We start from the raw sequence: 15,390 nt of genomic DNA, 5'->3' as shown, positions 1-15,390 counted from the left end.
GCTAATAAACAACTAGTTAACTTAATGTTTGGAACTATAGGCCTATCAATATGTTTTGTTAATCATTCTGGAAAGATGGCTTGTTGAAAAATATACTTCTTAATCTCTTGCAATTGGTAGATTTGATCTAATGCAATTGGTAGATTTGATCTAATTATTAACACATAATTGGACAAAATACATATACCGGTAAATGTGTATTTCACCAAGAATGTTTGCGAGTGAACAGGGCTTTTATTTTGGTATGACGATGTGACATCATACGGGTGCGCCACGCTCCTGCGTTTGTGATGCAGCTGAATGAAGCAATGTAAAAATGAATGAATGATTATTGAGCGTAACACTGCATTAATGAAGGTTATTTTGTGAGAAATACGCATCCACACGTGAGTAACAGAAAGGGTACTTATCATTTCGCTCCCTAAATCTTGAATCAGTTTATCGGACACGAATTCAGCACAAGATCTGTGATGGAGAAACGGAGCTTTTCGAAACTACGAGTCATTTGAATCTATAGCTTCGCAAAACGATTCCTTTGGTCGAATCACCGCTGACGAGACCAGCTGATCAAAACAGTGCAACTATAACGAGAATACAAACGTATATGACCACTTTTATAAACCATTAGCAAATGTTTCATGAAAGTGTATATTGTTGAATATAACATCTTTAAGTATCTAATATAAATCATGCCTAAATAATTTTTGTCTAATCAGTTGATGTAAGTCCATTAACTCTCAGTCTGACTGACTCCCTCACCAGTGCGCTGAACTACTGAACTAGAGCTGATTGAGACACACACACAGATTTACTGTAGATTTATTTTTCTTTCTGTTTATTAATCTTATTTTTAACATGACAAATTGTCCAAACACACAGGAAAACTCCTGGAGAAACATCTGAGATCCACGTGACACTATTATAAAGATGGCGTTTATTAAAGAGGAGAGTGAAGACATACAGATTGAAGAAGCTTTCATAGTGAAACATGAAGATACTGAGGAACAAACAGGTTAGTTTCATTCTCAAAGCTGAACTCAGTCATTTGATTATCATTGAAATGTCAGCCTCTACAGAAATTAATTATATTTTTGAAGAATGTCGTACAAGGGGCCATATGAGTTCTGTTTGACACGTTTGTTTAGATCACATGACCAGGTGTGTTTGACTTGGGCTGGATGTAACTGATCGGTGAGATTTATCTGCTGTGTGGTCATCAGAGCTTGAGTCCGCCGTCGCTGAACTCTGATGCCACATGTCACAGTGACAATTGAATACATCATAGATCATCTTTTTTTCGGCTTACAATAAGATGTAATTTCAATGATTTTCAGTGAAATAAGAAGCTTGTAGCAGAAAAATTAGTTTGTATGCTTCGTCTACAGGACTATAGTGTTGGAACCATTAAAGATGCAAGATTTCTGGTTTAAAAAAGGATAAGGATTGTATGTAAAGATTCACAGACCATAGAGAGGAAAATCCTTAAAGGGTAACTAAACCCCTGGTCAGAGCCTGACTCCACCCACTGGCAATATTTGAAAAATGCTGGAAAAGTGGGCAGAGCCCAACGGACGAACCGAGGGGCGGGGCTGAGCGGGTGATTGACAGACCCGCAGTGATTGACAGCTGCTGTCAGACTCGCTAAGATGGAGAGTGACTGGAGTGACGCAAGTAGCTTTACAACAGAGCGGTCATTTAAAGTCGAGGACTTTTCTCCCCCACCTTCCCCTGAAGTGGACGAATTGTCTGTGGACACAGAGCCAAAACCATATCAATTCGAGCCGCGAGCTCAGACTGCGGTGTCGCATCGCATAACTCCCGCATCGCGATCGGCATCCGACGATGCTAGCGAAGCAGCCGCGCAAGAGAGAATGGGGACAGTATCTGAGTGGATTATTATTACTATTGACCTACGTTAAGCATATTTTGCCGCTATGTGAAAAAAAATATCCAGCAAAACGCGCCGGCGGTTGTGGAGTCCATGCAGGAAGAGCAGCGTTTGGCACACAAGTGCATGTAAACACTGGCGCTAATTTCCAAGTCTGGTGGAGAGTTATACAGTCCAGCAGTGCCATTACACCTATACCAGCCTAACCACTGTACTAAATACAGATAAAGCTAATGCTAAAAATCTACACTATCCTAACTGATGCAATACTATGCTACTAACTATGCTTCTAACAACACTAACAACTATGCTAAATAACTAGCTAGGCTACACGAAATAATCTAAATAACTATATAAATGCTATGCTAACTAGATGCTAAAATACGCTATCCTGATCGTTTTCAATACTCGTCATTCCAATTTCCAACTCCTGACTCGCTACAGTGGTTTTGACGGAAGCCAGATGCTTTTATACCAGGGGCTGCCAGGGGCGTGGCAGAGTAGCGTCACAGAGTACCCTACGTCAGAGAGTACCCCTACTTCAGGAGATTCCGTTTAACCTGAAGAGGGCAGCACTCAGACGTTTTTACACCATATATTTTAAGATTAAAACACTTTATACTCAAATGTTAAAAAAAGTACTCGAATTAATGAACAACATTTATGAAGCTCCATTCTTACAGATCATTAACAAAAAAAACTTGGTTTAGTGTTTAGTTACCCTTTAAAGTGAACACCTCCGGATACATTTGCACAGCTCTCGTCCAAACTAGCGTTTTCAAGCGAAACGTCTGAAATTGCTAAAGTTAGCTTACTGCCCATGCATAAACATTCTGCAAGTTCAGAAGATGAAACCGAGAGAGCAGACAAAATAAAGTTATCACACTATTCTTCTGGCACTATCATTTTATTAGCAAAATATCTCACCATTCACAGGTCACACTCAAAATCACATGACAAGCGCAGTTGTCTTGTTTTGCCGCAGGACAGCAATTGCGAGTAAATTTTCAGTCATTTACATTTACGAGACGCTTTTATCCAAAGCGACTTACATTATATTTCAAGGTACACATTTTACATTCTTATCAATTCAATTCTTGCTTTCCCTGGGAATCGTACCCATAACCTTGGCATTGTGAGCGCCATTGCTCTACTGTTTGAGCTACATAAAAGCCCGTGAGTCATCTTTGCTGGAATGCAATATGAAGACTATATACAAAGGAACATTTCTCTTAACACTATGAAAGTATAAAGCAGGGACAGCAATGCCGGTATAACCAGAGATATCTATGGGTACAATATGCATCAAATGACTGAACATGCCTCATCGTTTTCACAGTCCACACTACAGCGTTTTCAAATTGATCCACTCAAAAACGCAAAAATGTGGATAGACAAAACGAAAACATATTAGTGTTCATGGTCCCAATATAGAGTGTTAACGTAACTGACTACGTTTACAAGCTGTCAATATTCGGATTTTGGCCGGGTTAAGGTCACTATTTGGGTTTTTGAAACAATCGGAATAACCCGTTTACATGCGTGAGCAGAGAGAGTTACTCCTGTATACATGGAATTTGTAATCAATTGGCAATATCCCGATGTAACCGGCGGCGCACGGTTAGCGTCTGGACGTACGGACAACCTTAAGACGCAATATGCGTCATTTCCGATTCTTCTTCCTGTATCCAAAGACAACAACAACAGCAGCAGCACGCGGATAATGAATAGTTCGGGGCAGATAGCGATCGGCTTTGTTTGCGCTTTGGTGCTGGTACTGACCCACCAGCAGCACTTGACACTACTGTGCTGCGTCTCACCATGTTTACCTCTACTTCTTGCTTACTTCCGATATACTGCATGCGGGTTTAGAAGTTCCTCTTTCTTTAAAAGACCAAGATTCCTTGCGAATAGAACATGCGCAGAACACAAATCAATGTTCCTTTTGATGGGAATACACGATACGCGTTTACATGACCAAATATTCGGGTTAGAAAAGGGGTAACCCAGGGATCATATTCGTGTTTTTAAAAAACGGAATATGAGCATATTCGGGCTTTTGCCGGTGTTTACATGGCCGTGCGCGACCGGGTTATTGTTAATATTCCGGTTTTGAACGGGTTATTGGCTGCTTGTAAACGTAGTCACTGAAGTAGTGTGGCAGTTAGGCTAATTAGATAATTGATAAATTAAGTGATGATTGAGCATTAGTGACACACCTGCTGTTAACAAGCAGAATCACTGAAAAAAAGAGGAACGACAAGAACAGAAAAAAAACAGAAAAGACAAGCAGAAACACTACCAATAGTTTATTAAAATCTTAACAAAAGGAATAAATGTATGCCTTATGATACATTTGTTTCGCAAGTTATTGCGATACTTTATGCAGGCATCCCAACCTGCAAAAAGTCATTTCAGGGAGGTATCCCAGGAATAAAATAAAAAAAGTACAGAAGTAATCAAGTACTCAAGCAAAATAAACGGGTTTAAAAAGATGAGTCTTAGGGACTTCTTGAAGCAGGCCAGTGTTGGCGAGTTTCTAATTGTCGATGGAAGAGCATTCCATAACCCTTGAGCTGAATTGGAAAATACTCGACCACCCATAGACTTCTATTTGAATGTAGGCTGCCGAAGAGTAAAAGAGTCGGAAGAACGTAGAGAACTAGTTGGAATTTAAGGGCTGACTAAGTTAATAAGGTATGCTGGAGCTGACCCATGAAGAGCTATATACTGCATGTTAAAATCAATGTTTTAAAATCAATATGTGCCTGTATTGGAAGCCAATGCAGTCTATAAAGAACCAGAGAAATATGCTGACGAGCAGTTGTGTAAGTCAGTAAGCGTGCGGCTGAATTTTGAAGTTTATTATTTGACTTATCAGGAAGACCAGAATAAAGGGAATTGCAGTAATCAAGCCTTGATGTAATAAAGCCATGGATAAGCCTAAAACGCAGCTTTCGCGACCATTTTAATATGGTCATCAAATGTTAGCTGTGAATCAAAAATAACAGCAGGATTACGCTCTAAAGATGACGGAGACACTAAATCAGAGTCAATAAACAGATTTAGATTATTAGATTTACGTAGAGCTGTTGGCGTATCAAGAAGTAAAAGTTTAGTTTTCGTCTCGTTAAGTTTAAAGTATTTTAGTTACATCCACAGTTTTATTTCGTCCAGACAAGTAGTAAGAGCAGTGATTGCAAGATTGGGATCAGGGTATGTGCTGACATAGATCTGTGTTTTGTCAGCATAGCAATGAAACCCCAAACCATACTTTCTAATGATGTCACACCAAGAGGTAATGCATATATGCTAAACAATATTGGCCCCAATACAGCACCTTGTGGGACACCCTGCTGAACTAGTGTTGGCTTAGATTTGTTATTCCCCAGACTTACGTGCTGAAAACGATCAGTGAGATAGGATGTAAACCATTCAAACACAAGACTAGAGTTGCCCAACCAATCACACAACCTTTCCAAAAGGATGGAATGAAAAACTGTGTAGAAAGTAGCACTTATGTCTAACAGGACTAAAATAATGCAAGCACCACAGTCAGCAAAAGTAAGAAGGTCATTCGTGACCCGGACAAGAGCAGTCCCAGTGCTGTGTCCTGATCTAAAACCAGACTGGAACGGTTCTAGTAAATTGTTTGTGGACAGATATTGCTGTCACTGGCCAACAAAAAATTAGAGAAGGAAGTGGAAAGCACATTTTTAAAATGAGACTCGCGTCGGTAGACAACCAAGATGAGCCAGAAGCAATGGAGCTGTAGATATTTTGGACTTTCTCACTTAAGTATTTGTGAAATTTGTTGCACATCTCAAAAGAAGGGCAGATGTTTTCATTTTGAGGTTTAAGAAGTTTGATGATTGTTTTAAAAAACATCATCGTATTAGCTGCACCTTCATTGATCATACGTGAATATTATGCCTCTCTGGTGGATTTTAGGGCAAGATGATACTCCGTCTGATGCCGTGCAAACATCAGTTTCATTATTGATTATTATTTTCCCCCCAATTATTTTATTGATTAGGGTAAGCGTACCCATTAAGCCCACCAAAATCTAAGTCTAGGTTTTTTTCATAGATATTGACATGGTTTATAAGAAAAATTATTTGTTAAAATGCAAGATTAATCTCACATTTGAAAATGTATTTATTAGTTGATGTACATTTTAGAATATAAAATTAAGATATTTTATTAATAAAGTCAGAAGTCTGGCATGGGCTTAATTGGTACTTTGGCACCATTTAAGCCCGCATGTGTTCCAAATAAGCCCACATCATGATTGATTTATACAATATAATTTTTTTAATTTTTTTAAAATAAGTAAAACATTGATATATTTATTCAGTGACAGGGAAGCATTAAAAAAATTAATTTAGCTAATGTTTGATTAGAGCCCTGGGTGTGATTGGTAGGTGTTAGTGGCTGGGGGTCCAGGCCGGTGGTCTGGAGCCTTCAGTCGGCTTGACTCTGGAGCATCTCAGGAGTCTAGCCGAGTTGCGGATCCATACTCTTGGCTTTCAGGGGGTATTCTAGTGGGCCCCCCACACCGGGAGTATGGAGCCTTAAGTTGGCTTTATTCTGGAGTTATGCCTGGTCAAAGCTGGAACTTTGACCGAGTGTATCCTGGGAAGGAACCCAAGTTGGGATTCCAGACTCAGGGGTTAGGGGGGGTCCACTAGTGGTCCTCCCATGTCCTAAGTATGGAGCCTTGAGTCGGCTTGGTTCCACATGAAGTCAAAATTCCACATGAAGTATCCAATTGATAGGTCATTAAACAATTTCTCTCACAAAGTTGATTAAACATTGTAATTTGAGGGATTCCTCATTGAAACACATAAGGTGGGCTTAAATGGTTCCACAGTCAGTAAAGGTGAAAAAAAGACAGTTTTCCTTTAAAAAATATAATATATGTTTACACAGACATGCAAGGAGCTTAAATATACTGTGGACAAAGCATCATAGTAATTTCCATTGTGCCCACATTAAGAAATGTTATGTTTTTTTCATTCAAGGTTAGCTTGTGTTGACTCTAATTTGCATGCGTTTTATGGCGCTGTACCATTTAAGCCCATCTTTAAAAAGTTAATTTATGAAAATAATCTTCCCAACAAAACAATTTATGATGTATTTATTTGTAAATTAATGTAAAATAAATCATTAAATAAATAAATAAAGTGTTTGTAGTTCACATGCTTAATTCTTCAGCAGTCTATCTTCCAGTAAGGCTAATGGTTTGACCTTGAGATTAGCTTTGAGCGCAAACTAATAAAATTCATCTTTCCATTTAAAGGAAAATTATATAAAATTATGAATTATTATTTGTTCATACACAAAAAACAATACATTTATCTCTTATTTGACATAATATCAATTTAGTTACCAAAAGAATGGCTGAAAATTGCAGAAATGTGTTGATTTCTGAAGGGTCCAGAAACACCAAAGTTTTTGGGTGTCTTTGTTTGAGGTCCCCTGAGACCGCATGCACATGAGTGGGGCTAACTTAACATTGCCAAATGTGTTTAACATGCAATAAAAAATGTCAGGTAAGTTACAAATCACTGGATTGGTTAAAATAAGGAGCAGCAAAAAATATGATTTTCTCTTTTTTATTTTAGACTTCAAAGTTGAAAGTGGGCTTAAAGGGTACATGGGCTTAATAGGTACACTTACCCTAGCTGATGCAGCACTAATATCAACAATAACCTCTGTTAACTTTTCCAATTGTGCAGTAAGTTGTGAAGAAATATAAGAAGCATCATCTAAATAACATCGATATAAAATCGATATAACAATGAAATCAAATAATAATGTCCCCCAGAGAAGGCATAAGGAGAAAATCAGAGGACCTAATACCGAGCCCTGTGGCACTCCATACTTGTTTCTGATGAGATGTCTGTTAATTTACACAAAGAAAATGGTAGCTGCTGGATAGATGGGACCTAAACCATGGTAGTGCTTGTCCACAAATGCCAACACTATTCTCAAACTATCGAAGAGAATGTCATGTTGTCGAAAGATCTAACAGCAAGTGAGATATACCTTTAATACGCACAGTTTCTATGCTACAATGGGATTCGGATTCTGACTAAAATACAATTTCAGGGCAAAACTGGACATAGTTGAGAGGACACTATTTTTCTAATATTTTATACATGAATAGGTGATTTGCCATCAGTCAATTTCCCTGGGTCAAGCTGTGTTTAATAAAGGGTTTGATAACTGGCAGGTTTTTGTCCTAAAGAATGTGAAGAGGTTACGATATTGAGAAGAGGTTCTGAGATGTCAGGTAACACCTCTTTTAGTATCTTAGTGCATATATTATACATGCTGTTGGTTTTTCTGCTTCATGTTGTTTTTCATGTCTCTTGCTTCGTGCCGTGTTAACTTGTATTCGTCTGTTTTTGCTTTAGACCTGATAGCGCTGAAAGAGGAGAGTCAAGAACTGAATAATATGGAAGTGAAAGATGAGAAACATGATTTCATGATCGGAGAAAAATCCACACTGACTGAAATGACTCGCTTAAAAAAAGGTGCCCGGAAGCCCAAATCTAACAGCTATTTCACCTGCAGTCACTGTGGAAGGAGTTTCAATCATAAACGAAACTTTGAAGTCCACGTGAGAATTCACACTGGAGAAAAGCCTTTCACATGCCAACAGTGTGGAAAAAGTTTCACTCAAAAACAAAACCTTAAAGTCCACATGAGAATTCACAATGGAGAGAAGCCTTTCACCTGCCAACAGTGCGGAAACAGTTATGCATATAAAGGAAACCTTAATGCCCACATGAGACTTCACACTGGAGAGAAGCCTTACACCTGCAATTACTGTGGGAAGTGTTTCACTCAAAATGGAAACCTCGAGGTTCACATGAGAATTCACACTGGAGAGAAGCCTTTCAAGTGTCCTCGGTGTGAGGAGAGTTTCAAATATCAAAGAGACCGGAAACGCCATTTGCAGACTCACTCTGGAAAGATATTGCATTGTTCTGAATGTGGCGAGATGTTTACGACAAGGAGACATTTTAAAAATCACCTGCGACTTCACTCTGGGGAAAGACAATTTAATTGTGATGATCAGTGTAATAAAAATAATGCTTTTGCCATCATCTCACTTACAGATACACCTAAAAAGTCATGTTGATGTGAGACCCTATTAGTGTTTATTGTGTGGAAAGTTTTAAATGGCTTTGCAATCTAAATTTGCACCAGCAAATATGTTTCTGTGTAAAATTAAGACCAAATCTGACTGTCTACCTTCATTACTGTTTATTTCTTAACCTCTTTATACTTTGTCTTGAGGCTTTTTATTTTATTTTGTACATATGGACCGCTGTGGCCAAGCATTACCACCTCCTTTACTATTGATTGATTGCTGTGATATATTAGTTAAACTTCTGTCTTTCTGTGAAATGACGATGTAAATGAAAGAATATAAATTAAACGACATAGACTGAAAAATTTGAAACCAGCACCTTCTTGTTTATTTTTTTTATAAAAATCCCCCCCCCCCCCCCCCCCCCCCCCCCCAGTAAGTTGTGAAGAAATATAAATCATCTAAATATCATCTAAACATCAATATAAAATCGATATAACAATGAAATCAAATAATAATGTCCCCCAGAGAAGGCATAAGGAGAAAATCAAGAGGACCTAATATTGAGCCCGGTGGCACTCCATACTTGTTTCTAATGAGATGTCTGTTCATTTACACAAAGAAAATGGTAGCTGCTGGATAGATGAGACCTAAACCATGGTAGTGCTTGTCCACAAATGCCAACACTATTCTCAAACTATCCAAGAGAGTGTCATGTTGTTGAAAGATCTAACAGCAAGTGAGATATACCTTTAATACGCACAGTTTCTATGCTACAATGGGATTCGGATTCTGACTGAAATACCATTTCAGAGCAAAACTGGACATAGTTGAGAGGACACTATTTTTCGAATATTTTAAAGCGGGAAAAAAGAATTCTGGGGGGCGCCCGTGCCTGGGTTACTTTTGAGGTCTGGTACAAATGTGACATACAAAGGTTATAGGCCCATATGTATGCAAGATTAATCATTATATGGCAATCTCGATTCAAACACGCAAGCGATCTTATTCCTAAATGACAATGATTATGCTATCTATTGAACTTTTGACATTACGATCACACCAGAATACCTAAACCTGCTTTTGCGCTGCTGCTAATCTTCATTCATTAATTTCACATGATTTTTACTTAATGAATTAATTAAAATGTAAAAAAAATGTAGCCTAATACTCATTTACAGTGATGGGAATAATGACGTTATAAATAAACGGCATTACTAATGGCGTTATCTTTTTCAGTAACGAGTAATCAAACAAATTACTGTTTCCCCCGTTACAATGGCGTTATTGTTACTGACAATAAAATGAGGCGTTACTATGATTGAGCTCACTGAAGCGGTTTTCATCCAAGTAGGCTCTCAGCCATAGGACCTACAAAGTTTTATCTCTGGTGTGTGTGTGTGTGTGTGTTTATAAGGCAGGTGTCCGAGCAATATATATTTCAGCATTAGAATAATCTCTGTAGCCTATTGGTATCATCTGCAATGTTTTAATTCATTTACATGGAACGTTTTGGGAACGTTCTCTTTAGGTTATAAAATAAAACCCGAAAATAACATGCAGGGAACGTTCCCAGAAAACATCTTTGTTTGACCGGTTGTAAACACGTGCGGCAAACACGCCTAGAATTTGGCTTAAAGCAGCACTAAAGTACTCTTCCTCTTCGATCGCCCTACAGGTTGGAAGCGGAATTATCCATTACCGCTGTTGTTAATAATTTAGCCTACCGCAGCTACTGTCGCACACACGCTCGCTGTTTATCCAGCGCCAGCTTTGAAATAAACAATGTCCACAGATAAGGTAGAGTGTTTTATGATTTTATGAAAGTATGATGTATTGTGACATCAGAAACGAAGAAAAACAAACAAAGCTATTGTAACGCTTGACGTAAATCAAGTCAAAATTGTAGTTTTCTTTTGTCTCATTCGAACTACGGAAACCCTACCGGATCTGGTAAACTTACATAGTGTGGTTATACCAGATATAGGGCCGCAAAGCGGAGGCAGAAGTGCCGTTCACCCTGTTACGACTTGATTTTGGAAACATTATTTAAAGGTGCCATGTATAATTGTCTGGCAAAAAAATCAAGTCATACTCCGCATTCCATACCAGATGGCGGCAGTATACCACCATAAAGTGAATTGGTCTACTCTAGAGTAACAGACGAGAAACGGCATAGTCTCTATGCTCCGCCCCTACCTTCACAACCATAGACATCATATAGATAGACGCCCTATCGACCGCTACTGCCTACTAGCGCGGTCGAGCTGTGGGTCCGCCATCTTAGACCGGTCACCCGCTCCACTCAGTGTAATCTGTATGGCAGGTGCAATGAGCTGTCAGCGCATTTAATTAATCATACTTGAACTGAATACCGAACTGATTTTCACGCGGGGTTTTTTTCTGCAAATGTCATTCATGTAGCTATGATACAGGACACATGGTTCGGCATATTTTAATATGCATAGTAGGCTTAACCGTAATATAATATTCTGATATAAGATATAAAGTGACCAGACGTCCAAAATCAAAATATGTGATGTAGGATATAAGGTATTTTATAAATCACACACTATAAATATGATAAAGAAGCAGAAACAGATAGTTGCAGTAAAGTAAGATATTTTAATAAGTTGAAGAAACAATAATGATTTGTGACACACACACACTCGATTTGCGCATCGCCGTCATGTGTGTATTACCAGGTAACGTTATTACATTGCTTCCTGATATCACGTGCGCAAACACAAATAACCTATATTTATATATGTATACTACAGGGCCGTTGAATGCTTGTATCTGATAACCGTGAAGCTCTTGTAATTATTACTTTACCCAACCTCTCCATGTCGAGTGATGCAGTAAACATCAGACAGCGCACGTGAACCGATCATCTCTACTATAGTAAAAAAACACGAACACTGTTGAAAGATACAGTAGGCAACAAATGACCTGTTCGCGCCACAAATTGTTCTCCTTCCTTAGCGACCGAGTCATTAAATGTGAAACAGCGGCTGCTGTCGTCAGCGAGCAGCACTCTTCAGACAACGAGGGCGCGCGCGCCGCGTTGATACCTCCGTTTCAGTTTCTCGAACCCGCGCAGTGCGGCGGTCAGAACACGGAGACCATTCTGCCCCTAGCTATGCGTGCGAAAGCATGGGGAGCGATCCCGGGCGTGTCAGAATGGGTGCTGAACGTTGTAAAACAGGGCTATGCGCTGCAGTTCGCTCGCCGTCCCCCGCGCTTTCGAGCCCGGACCGTGACGAGCGGTCCTTTTCTTATCTGATTTGATTTGTGCTTCAGAGCGCGTTTTTTCCCTGCAGCGGGTGGTGGTGGTAGGGGTGGTGGTGGTGGTGGTAGGGGTGGTGGTGGTGGTGGTGGTAGGGGTGGTGGTGGTAGGGGTCTCTTGCCAAGGGCTTCAGCCATCCTTCCGCTCTCTTCCCTGAATTGAAATGAAGTAATGGGCTGTACTTTCCACACGATTGACATCAGGTTCAAGTACGCCCACAAGCCGTGCGAGTTATTCGTGTATTGCAGGTTGGCTGGTGGTTATGTTGCCCGCATACCGCCTCCCATGGCCGAAACTGGTATTACCACACCTGTCGGGCCGTGGCTAGTAATGCTAATGCTAATTAAGGTTGATATCTCTGCAGCACTATAACTTGACATTTTTTTAATGACATCATTGCCCTTATTTCTTCTCATTCTTTTGATGCGTGTAGCTAATTTTTTGGATATTTTTACCTCAATTTTTACACATGGCACCTTTAAGGTAAAAAATAATCTTTAGTGCTGCTTTAAATAACCTCTGACTATGACGTTCTCTGTAGGTTATACAAATAATAATAAATATTACATTTTATTATTATTATTTATTTTTGGTACATTGTTCAGTATTATATTGAGAGCGCTTCTTGTTAAACTGTTTACTTTCGTGAGGAAGTAAATACCAAGTACTAAGTAGGCTACAGTATGTCTACCAGTTGTGAAGTTGTGTGACAGTTTTATCTTTTTAATTTGCGCTACAAAGAGTGTATGTATATTTTGTATTATTATTTATTCATTTTTGGTACATTTCTTAAGAAGCATAATTTATTTTTAGACTAATTGGTTTGCCAGTTGTGGTCTGTGCAATATTAAATATGATGGTTCTAAACAATCTATTGTGTTTTATTTTCTATAGTAATGATAATATTTAAAAATATAGCTGCAAGCAGCAATCACCGGGGCCAAGCGCAAGCAAGACGACAAGACGTGCCAAAGTGGCTGGGAGTGAGAGATCAACTGCAGCAAGGAGCAATTGAAGACATTTAAAGATGAATTTTGGCAAAATGGTTGAAAAATCACATGCATTAAAGGTAGGGTAGGTCAGAATTGTCTAAAAAAAACTTTTATTCAAATTTGTTTAAACTGTCTTTATATACCAATGAATAATTAAAATGTAAGTACTCTGATAAAAAGAGTATAAAAATCGAGTGACTCTAGACCGTTTAATCTTCATTAAACACAGCTCATTAATTCCATTCCCTCCCACCTAAAAACGGGTGCGCGACTGCGCGCACGTGGGCAGAGCCAGTAATAACGGCGGTAGTCATGGCGACGTCGAGTGACAGTCGTGCAAGCCAATCCTGTGATTCGTCCCGAATGGAAATAATGAGCTGTGTTTAATGAAGATTAAACGGTCTAGAGTCACTCGATTTTTATACTCTTTTTATCAGAGTACTTACATTTTAATTATGCATTGATATATATAGAAAGTTTAATCAAATTTGGTAAAAAGTTTTTATATAAATCCTACCTACCCTACCTTTAACTTAAAAATATGATTTAATAGATTTTCACTTTCGACCAATAGGTGGCGCAGTTACAAAACTGTTGTGATGTGGTCAGAGTGAAGTGACGACGACACATACAAAGTTTCGTGTCAATATGTCAAGGCATTGCAGATATAAAGCCTGAATAGTCATTTTGGCATTATGCCTCAACTTTGCATCTGCGGTATACGACCATGGTTTTGTCTATTGACACGAAATCCATAACTTTTACTTGGCACGGTCTGGAGATGACAAGATCCGATTTTGGTGAAAATCGGACAGTCGGTCTAGGAGGAGTTCGAAAAAGTACATTTTAAAAGGAAATAAAGATGGCGGACAGGAAGTTTGGCTGACTATGAAGAAATTGGTATCTATATTTTCAGCATAACCCAAGGAATCTATTGAGACCAGTGTCATTACTATAGGCAAATGTATGCAAAAGTTATTAGCATTTTGGGAAATTTTGTTACAACTTTTGACCAAAAGGTGGCGCTGTATCATAATCTTTTGAGTACCTTTAGGGCCTTGTACTGATGACCAATACTGAGTTTGGTTACGATACGTTCATGCGTTCATAAAATACAGCATTTTAGCACATAATTCAAAATGGCCGACAGCCAAAATGGCCGATATGGGAAAATTGGATATCAGTTAACTCAGCATGACGCCCTGAATCTAACGAGACCACTTTTGTGATTTTTGGACAAACCGTTCAGAAGTTAAAGGCAAAAACATAAATTCTTCATATCTCCGGACCAGTAGGTGGCGCTGCGCCGAAACGCAGCATGTAGCCTCAGGTCATGCTTGTGACGACATGTACTAAATTTGGTCTGAATCTGATAAAGCGTTGTGGAGATACAGCATTGAGCCTGTTTTCGCAAGCGCTACGTAAAATTTATTTGCGCGGTATTCGAGAACGGTAATTCGAATCAACTTGAATTCCATAACTTTTGGTCGACAATGTCTGGAGATGATCTGGTTCATTTTTCGTGAAATTCGGAGCAACGGCCTAGGAGGAGTTCGAAAAAGTAGGTTTTTCGGAAAATTCAAAATGGCGGGAAAACTATTATGACGGAAAATGACGTCATAGGGTGCAGTTGAATCATCACGAGCTCAGGAATCAGAGGAAAAAAGAATTTTGTTTCTAGCCCTTATGGTTCAAAAGTTATTAGCATAAACATGAGTGAAACTTTGGACAGTTGGTGGCGCTAGAGGGATTGATTTGGAGACTCCAAATTTGCTATGGTGATAGTTCAGACTGTCCTCTATATGTGTGCCAAATTTCATAACTTTCCCGCAAGCGGTTCTATGGGCTGCCATAGACTCCCAGTCGGAACAATGAAGAATAATAATAAATCTAGCTGCAAGCAGCAATCACCGGGGCCAAGCGCAAGCAAGACGACAAGACATGCCAAAGTGGCTGGGAGTGTGAGACCAACTGCAGCAAGGATCAATTGAAGACATTTAAAGATGAATTTTGGCAAAATGGTTGAAAAATCACATACAATAACTAAAAATATGATTATCACTTTCGACCAATAGGTGACGCAGCTACAAAACTGATGTGATGTGGTCAGAGTGAA

At 39.0% G+C, this 15,390-nt stretch overlaps 1 long non-coding RNA gene across 1 annotated transcript; it reads left to right on the top strand.

The window, feature by feature from the left end:
• The first annotated feature begins 207 nt into the window (after positions 1-207).
• LOC307001877 lies at positions 208-9,607 on the top strand. Its single transcript, XR_013798349.1, has 3 exons — positions 208-386; positions 880-1,012; positions 8,311-9,607. It is a non-coding gene; the product is annotated as an uncharacterized lncRNA (long non-coding RNA).
• The last annotated feature ends 5,783 nt before the right edge of the window (positions 9,608-15,390 follow it).

This window comes from Phoxinus phoxinus (assembly GCF_949152265.1).
Source record: "Phoxinus phoxinus genome assembly, chromosome: 7".
NCBI lineage: Eukaryota > Metazoa > Chordata > Actinopteri > Cypriniformes > Leuciscidae > Phoxinus > Phoxinus phoxinus.
The sequence above is the reverse complement of the archived record's forward strand: the minus strand, read 5'-3'. Positions and strand labels throughout refer to the sequence as shown.